Consider the following 6,598-nt stretch of genomic DNA (forward strand, 5'->3'; position numbering starts at 1 on the left):
GAAAATTCGTAAATGAAAGAGCACAAAATTTGCCAATGAGATATAATAAAATATCCTCAATCTTGTAAATTTAGAAAATTTAAAATCCAAGAGACACACGTATATTAGAAAGTGTTACAAATACTTTTCAAATCGACGAATAATTTAAAATTTAACGGAGAGAGAAAATTCGTAAATGAAAGAGCACAAAATTTGCCAATGAGATATAATAAAATATCCTCAATCTTGTAAATTTAGAAAATTTAAAATCCAAGAGACACACGTATATTAGAAAGTGTTACAAATACTTTTCAAATCGACGAATAATTTAAAATTTAACGGAGAGAGAAAATTCGTAAATGAAAGAGCACAAAATTTGCCAATGAGATATAATAAAATATCCTAAATCTTGTAAATTTAGAAAATTTAAAATCCAAGAGACACACGTATATTATAAAGTGTTACAAATACTTTTCAAACGCTATTATACAACTTCAAAAAAATAATTATACTCTCTAAAGATTAATCGAAAATATAACAACCGTTCGAATATCTCATAAAATAAATTTTCAAACGAAAATTCAACATTATTTACAAACGGACGAAAGAAAATCACGGCATTTTCGTCAAAAGAACAAAAATCAGAATGGAAAATAACAGAACGAAACATTAAACGCGATATCCGAGAACACGAAACACATTTCCCCAGCGAGTTTTCCCTCTATTTTCGCGCATCGTATTCCAACATTCGAGATCGTGTACGTGTACACGAGCACTGGCAAAGCCGTCTACGGATGGACAGAGAGAGAGAGAGAGAAAAAGAGAGAGGAGAAGAATTATACTTGCATGAGCCAGTCCTCCCTCTGGCCCTCCGGCTTGAATGGTAATTAAACCGTGCGAGACTTTCTTACGAGGCTCTTAATTCCAGGCGGGGAAACTCGCCGATTCGTCCACGAATTTGCGATCCACGTTGCCGGGGAAAGGGAGGAGGGGGGGAAGAAAAAAGAAACGAGAAAAAGGAATCGACGTTTCATTACGTGGTTTCAAGGCGTGGAGAAATATGCGGAAGAATGAAAAAAGATAGAATTCGTTTTCTTGGCCGTGCTGTTTGGCAACAGGATTTATAATTATATTTAGGGTATTTGCTTCGATGTGGGTGAATTTTGGTGGGAAAAAGAGGTTTGAAAGGATAATGGAGAATTTTTGAAGACTTTTCAAAGATTTGACGTCGAGTTATTTCTCGATGATGATTGAATGGAGGGTTTATAATTGGATAATTATAGAGGTATCGCTTCGATGTAAGTGAATTTTGGTGGAAAGGTATGTAAATCGAATCGAATTTTCAATTTGAACAGGTTTGTTTCTATTTTTCGACGGTCGAGACTTATTTATCGAATTGCGAAAGAGGATTTTAAAGACGCGTGGATCATACGGAGACTCCAAATTTTGGAATTTCGTATTGAAAAGTTTAAATAATTTTCGCAACTCGAGATTCCATTCCATTATTCGCTACTTTCGCTTTTTATACGGATAAATAACCACAACCCTGTATCAAATAAAAAGAAATACAAAGCCAATACAGCTCGACTTTCGTGATAAATTTTCCCAGAACCTTTCATACTCGATCAAAGGATCTAGCCACGAGCGAGTCAATTCGAACACTCGAACAAACTCGTTCCACGGCACATCTTTACCGGTTTCCCCTGCGATGCGCGCGGACGATGATCGCGGCCGGGCCCCGTATTTGCATAATAAAGGTCCAATTAGCGCGACGAATCATGTGTCAGAGGGATGAGAGAGTGGATACAGGACCGGTCCTGCACAACCGGAAACGTCGAATATGTTTTTGTTTCCGGTGCGCTGCAAACGTCGTAGGACCGCGATCAACAGGTGACCAGTTGAACATCGAGGCCGAAAAACGAGGAGGTGCGGGGAAACGATAACAGGGAGAGAATATGAAACGAGTCGAGAATATCGAAAACGAATCGATGAAAAGATTGCGGAATCGAAGAGAAAATTGTTCGAAAATTTGGACAAATGATACCCGGATGGAAAAGAATAGAAAGTTAAGGTTGGACCGAGTTTGAAAGTGTTTTGTCAGTTTGAAAAACTATCATAGGAAAGATGGAGAACGTTGGTTATAACATTCAAGGTAAAAGGAGAAAAGATAGAAGCGAGAGAAAAGATAGACTCGTAGAATTTATCCAAATACGTTAAATAATATGTTAGAGGATATTGGATGGCTAATACTCGAAAATATTTTGCTCGAGAAGAAAAAAAATTTCCATTTTATATGAATAAAGATTGAAAATGTTCAGTTGAAATATTTTTGCTCATAGTTCAGGTTCGTTTGACAAAGGTTAAGCTCAAGTTGGATACGTTTAACACTTTTCGCAGCAGAGCACAGTAGACCAATTGTTGCCAGTAATTACCAGCAGTTAGAGGCGGTAGCGAGTAATCAGTGGTAGCCTTTAACCGGCTATATAACGCGTGCAGCTTCGCAGTTCAATTTAGCCTATCGATCGATATCGAAAAGAAAAAGGCAGAGTTTATCGCGCACGGAGTTTTAATTAATTATCTCTAAATAAACAGTTCTAATTATAGATCAAATAATCGCGCTCTAAATTTTAAATGTAAAACAATTCGCAATTATATCACAAAATCACTTAACAACTTTTACGAAAGAATTAAATAATTCGAAGCTAATTAAAGAAACTCAAAACCGAATTATCCAACGTTGCAATTTTCCAAAAAGATCCACCATTTTTCCACCTACGAATAAATAACAAAATATCTCCAAACCCATCCAAAGGAGAGACGATCCAAACGATCCATCGAAATACACAACCACAAGCATCCTTTCCCGAAAAAAAAAAAAAGAAAATACCACCAACCGAAGCAAAAGAAGAGACAAACAAACCGACCCATCGAAATCCACAACCACAAGCATCCTTTCCCGAAAAAAAAAAAAAGGAAAGCGCGACGCGTGTAATACGTGTGTATAACGTTTTGCACGGCTCTCACGGGGAACATCTGTCAACGCGATAAACGGAGCCGAGAGTAGGAAGAAAGCGTCGAGGAGGAGGATCGGTTCGTTACGTCGACGTATTCCGGTCGATCGACTTCCCTACGTCGAGAAGATCGTCCGTGGCCGCCGACAGCAGAAATTCCTCCAAGGGACCGTGGAGCCGTCTACGAGATAAATCACCGGGCTGCTGGCTGCCTCCCTTTTTAGCTCTCTTTCAGCGCAACGTTTCTGTCTGTCCACGTGTCCGCGCGTGTTCGCGCGTGCAACGCGAATCCGACAGAACCTCGCCAACTGCTTATATATATATATATGTACGGTGTATACTTGTTGATTTATCGGCAGCTACACCCGCGACAAGCCGGCTTTTACCACTCCACAAGGAAGTAACGGGTTCGTGCGTCTTGACATGTCTCTGACAACGACGCTTCTTTTCGGTTCGACGAGGAGGAGGAGGAAGCTTATGCGAGTAGAAAAAATGTTGCTTCGATTATATTTGAGTTAGAATAATTTTGATACGAAGAAGATCGATGATTCGTTGGTTCGTTAAAGGTGTGTTTTTAATGTTTCGATACAAGTGCAAACGAAACATGAATTTTAAGAGAAATAAAATTTCCATTCGTGAATCTATCGTACAATTTATCGGATATGAATCTTATGTGTTCATATTATATTTATCTTTTTGAAAAGAATGTACTTTTCTTTTTTAAATTCGAAAGTAATTTGGATAAAGGATAAAATCAATCCCATAATTACCAAGCATTAATCTACTCTCACTATTCACGCAACCACTTCTCACAGCCAATCACCGCCATTACATAACCACAGCGTGGATTAGACATACCTGAGCTCGACTCGTGTTCTAATTAATCCAAATTCACTGTATCCCTAATTAGAGGCACGAGTAACCAATAATCTAACCCGTACACAGGTACCACCACACATAACGGAACATTATAAAGCGATAAGATAAACTCGAAGAGAGCGTTATCTGAAAAGCTTGTTTACATTCGAACGAGTACAATTTCGCACAACTTGAACCTTTTAAAATTACAAACTAAAAAAATTCATCCGTTTAATTCCGTGAAATTCTCGATTTCGTCCATTTTATCGTCGTTCAAAACGACAAAAAAATATCGCAACCTAAAATAACCTAAAACTAGAGACCCCTAGAAGTAGAATCCGAATCGGGGCCAAAAAACGATCGACACTGTTAACGCACGTTCAAAAATTCCGCTCCATCTCTCCTCGTCGGTTCCCCAGTGGTTGCGGTTGCCGTACGTGCGAGCCTCGCGATCCTAGAACCCGATAAGGATCCCCTGGCCCCTCTGGCGGGCCCCTCCCGAGCAGAACGATCCCTCACGCGCGCTCATCGTGCCTCCTCCTCGACCTCACCGCGCACCCATAAAACGCTCCGACCACCGCTTCCATCCTTCTCCCACCACGAGGCCTCTCTCTCCCACCCAGAACCCAACCCGCCACCTCCGTTTCGCGCTTGAGTTCCAACCTCGAGCTCCATTCTCTCTCTCTCTCTCTCTCTCTCTCTCTTTCTCACTATCCTCTACTTTTTCACCTTCCTCTCTCGCTCTGTCTCTCTCGCGTTGAATAAGACAGCGCTGTCCAAGCCTCGCTCGCGGAGTAAAATTCCCTTACCCCCACCACACTTTTGCGTGTCGTCTTCCGTCTTAACCCTTTATGTCCTGAAAGTAAGTTGAAAGTAACCATTTTGATTAGAATCGTGATCGCTGTGAGCGATTCCAAGCGTGCTTGGAATCTTGACGATGGCTGGTGAATGGGAATTTTATGGGAGGTTTAATGATTGTAGACGAAATGGAGTAGTAATAAAGTAGTAATGTCTATAAAGATGGTAATGAAAAATGCGAATGATGTAATATAGGATTGAAAGCGTTTAATAACGAGGAATATCGTTTTTTTTTTGTTTTTTTTTTATTTTTCTACAACAAGAAACGAAAGGGGATAAAGCTACGCGAGGGGGGCCCCCACTCGGTGGGCAGAACCACTCTGTCTTAATCGAGAGATATTCGGCCCTCTTAATCCTCATCCGTCCCTCGTGTCAATGTGACACGTTGCGTTAAATATGAAAGACTAGTGTATCTTTGGCACGTCCATTTATTATCTACGAAATATGTTAATCATATTACTCGAAAAATTTTATTATTTTATCTCCGGTAAAATTTACCAATGATCCCATCCATCGCTAACTAATTAATTAAATCATTAAGCACTCTTTATTTTTTTTTTCAAGTATCGCGATTTAAAACGACAAATTAATCTAACTCAAAACGACGATCTAATGAAACTTTTATCTTCATCTTCTTTCTCGACTCTTTACAAAAAAAAATATAAAACATAGAAAGGATCGCGACATTCGATATATAACTTTCCTTACTCGCGTCGGTCTTGAAACCAGAAGAAGACGCTCGCCAGTGGGGGAAGTCTTTTTACTCGCGAGTAAGGCTCGGACAGCACCGAGATATAGTATCTATTTATCCATCTCTTTCCATCACTGAATATCCTCTCTCTATCTTTCTTTTTCTCTCCTCTCTCTCTCTCTGTCTCTTTTTCTCTGTCTCTCTACTGCGACACCCTCGTGGAACCGCTCTATCCTCGTTTCACCGTGCTCGATCCGTTCAGGAACGAGGGTCGTACCCATGGTGTTCCACTCCCGTCCGTCCGGTTCCCTCCTTCCGAGATACTAGTCCTATCTCTGTCCCACGAAGCTCACGATACTATCCTTATTCTTCTAAGAGATACTAACTCTATCCTCCTTCCACCATAATCCCGAATATCGTTCGCGAGACCATCTGTCCTTGTCTCCCGCTCGACGAGGTACTGAATTCTCTCCTTGTTCCACTCCAGTCCCGAATATCGTCGCCTTTAAACAAGGTTCGCGAGACTATCTATTCCACTCCAACCCGATTATCGCTGTCTCCAAATGAAATTAACTATTCTTGTTTCTCGTTCGACGAGATCTATCTTTGTCTTTTTCTAACTCTCCCGAGTATCGCCGTCTTTAGACGAAGTTCGCGAAACTAGCGCTATCCTCGTTCCCCGCGCTAAGAAACTATTAACTCTGTCCTTGTTTCATTCTAGTCCCGAATATCGTGTCGTCTTTAGACGAGGTTCGCGGAGACTATTTGTCCTTGTCTCTCGCTCGACGAGATACTAGTTCTCTCCTCGTTCCACTCTTCCGTCGGCGAACGAGGAACGTGAAATTAACCGTCCTTGTTCCTCGCACGAAGAACAACTGCAACGCGAGACTTGCTCGTTTTTTGCCGGCTTTTTTCCGGGTTTTTTTCGACTTCGTTCACGGTTCCTCGCGGGTCTATGAAAGTGTTTCTGATTTCTTTTTTTTCTTTTTTTTTTCCCTTTTTACCTGATGTCTTCTTACTCCTTCGCGAGTATATGTAAACACGAGATTCGACACGGTTTTTTGTCAATTTATGACTTGGTCGCTTTGCTTTTTTCTAATTAAGTTTCTTCGAGGATTAGAATGGGTTATCCATTCATATTGGAGGTTTTAAATTCCTTTTTCTTTTTATTTCTTCGAGTGTGTTTATATGTTTTTTTTTT

General features: G+C 40.5%; 1 long non-coding RNA gene across 2 annotated transcripts in view; it reads right to left on the minus strand.

The window, feature by feature from the left end:
- The window catches only part of LOC102677063, a 92,656-nt gene that overhangs the window by 14,960 nt on the left and 71,098 nt on the right, over positions 1 to 6,598 (minus strand). Inside the window, exon 3 of one of the 2 annotated variants that reach the window (XR_422046.2) lies at positions 4,560 to 4,704. The exons of the other annotated variant lie outside the window; for it this stretch is intronic. This is a non-coding gene — a long non-coding RNA (uncharacterized LOC102677063). The remainder of the gene's footprint in view (positions 1 to 4,559; positions 4,705 to 6,598) is intronic. 2 annotated transcript variants of the gene reach the window in all.

Source organism: Apis dorsata, unplaced genomic scaffold (genome assembly GCF_000469605.1).
Source record: "Apis dorsata unplaced genomic scaffold, Apis dorsata 1.3 scaffold_309, whole genome shotgun sequence".
NCBI lineage: Eukaryota > Metazoa > Arthropoda > Insecta > Hymenoptera > Apidae > Apis > Apis dorsata.